A 2,146-nucleotide genomic window follows, 5' to 3' on the forward strand; every position below is an offset into this window, starting at 1 on the left:
CCCTGCAGGCATTTTTTGTAAGCCCGATAGCGGGTGAACCGTTCGAGCTAGCTCGGATCTGACGAAAAATTCATAATCAGGAATGAGGTGAACTACAAAAAAGGTCCAGTGACTTTTTGCTCTATCTTCCATGGTTAAGCGACAAAACGCTCAAACATTTGAAATTCCAGAGATTTTTTCGATAAAAATAATATTTAGAGCCCGATAGCGGCCGAACCGTTGGTCGTAGCTCAAATCTGTTTGACCCATCAAATTAGCAAATTGCGCGATCTACAGAAAAGGTCCAGTGACTTTTTGCCCTATCTCTATTGGTTTGGCCGAAAAACGTGATTATGTGCAATTTCTTTTGTAATATTTACGTGAAAAGTTTGTTTTTGAGGTCGATAGCGGCGAAACTGTTGGTCGGAGGGCAAAATAAAACAAAGGTTAGATATAGGAAATGAAGTGATCTACATAAAAGTTCTAGTGACTTTTTACTCTATCTCCATTAGTTTGGCCGCAAAATGCGATTAAATGAAAAGATTTGGAAATTTTCGCCTACAAATTTACATTCCGGGCTTGATAGCGGCTAAACGGTTGGTCGTAGCTCAAAACAAATTTTCAACAGGATTTAGCAAATAATGTGATATACAAAAAAGGCCCAGTAACATTTTGCCCTATCCTCAACGGTTTGGCCGCATAACGCGTTTTAAAGTATTGATTTTTATGTTTTACGTGATATTTTTAAACTGCCCAGTGCAGTCTTTTGTCCTAAGCTCTGTACTGCCTAAATTATAGGTCGTAGCTTAAATCTGATGGCATAATCGAAAGACAAAATTAAAATTCTGCCAAGAAATGTGCAGTCACTTTTTGTCATATCTCTATCTAATATATATACAGCCGCATGTGAAACTGACTGACTCACTCACTCACTGATATATAGATACAAATTCTAACATAGTTCTACAAGTGCTGGAAACTTGAAATTTGGCATGCAGGTACCTTTCACAATATGACCCGGAGGAAAAGTCTGAAAACCGGACTTTTTTTACTTCTAAACCCCTAAAAAAAATTCGAGAAAATTCGTGCATTTTTCACCCCTGCAGGCATTTTTTGTAAGCCCGATAGCGGGTGAACCGTTCGAGCTAGCTCGGATCTGACGAAAAATTCATAATCAGGAATGAGGTGAACTACAAAAAAGGTCCAGTGACTTTTTGCTCTATCTTCCATGGTTAAGCGACAAAACGCTCAAACATTTGAAATTCCAGAGATTTTTTCGATAAAAATAATATTTAGAGCCCGATAGCGGCCGAACCGTTGGTCGTAGCTCAAATCTGTTTGACCCATCAAATTAGCAAATTGCGCGATCTACAGAAAAGGTCCAGTGACTTTTTGCCCTATCTCTATTGGTTTGGCCGAAAAACGTGATTATGTGCAATTTCTTTTGTAATATTTACGTGAAAAGTTTGTTTTTGAGGTCGATAGCGGCGAAACTGTTGGTCGGAGGGCAAAATAAAACAAAGGTTAGATATAGGAAATGAAGTGATCTACATAAAAGTTCTAGTGACTTTTTACTCTATCTCCATTAGTTTGGCCGCAAAATGCGATTAAATGAAAAGATTTGGAAATTTTCGCCTACAAATTTACATTCCGGGCTTGATAGCGGCTAAACGGTTGGTCGTAGCTCAAAACAAATTTTCAACAGGATTTAGCAAATAATGTGATATACAAAAAAGGCCCAGTAACATTTTGCCCTATCCTCAACGGTTTGGCCGCATAACGCGTTTTAAAGTATTGATTTTTATGTTTTACGTGATATTTTTAAACTGCCCAGTGCAGTCTTTTGTCCTAAGCTCTGTACTGCCTAAATTATAGGTCGTAGCTTAAATCTGATGGCATAATCGAAAGACAAAATTAAATTTCCGACAAGAAAGGTCCAGTCACTTTTTGTCGTATCTCTAACGGTTAAGCCGCAAAATGCCCTTAAAGTCAAACCTTTGGTTAAATCTGGAAAATTCGATAAAATGGGTCTTTTTTTAACCCCAAGATCCCTAAACTGATGATCAGACATAAACTTTCCCCGAATGCCGCTAATCCAGTTAACGAGTGAATACACCCCACATTAGAAATTGGCTGAACGTTAGCTAAGCGTCAATAGTAGATAGGG

The sequence above is a fragment of the Homalodisca vitripennis genome, unplaced genomic scaffold (genome assembly GCF_021130785.1).
Source record: "Homalodisca vitripennis isolate AUS2020 unplaced genomic scaffold, UT_GWSS_2.1 ScUCBcl_934;HRSCAF=3905, whole genome shotgun sequence".
In the NCBI taxonomy this organism is placed as follows: Eukaryota; Metazoa; Arthropoda; class Insecta; order Hemiptera; family Cicadellidae; genus Homalodisca; species Homalodisca vitripennis.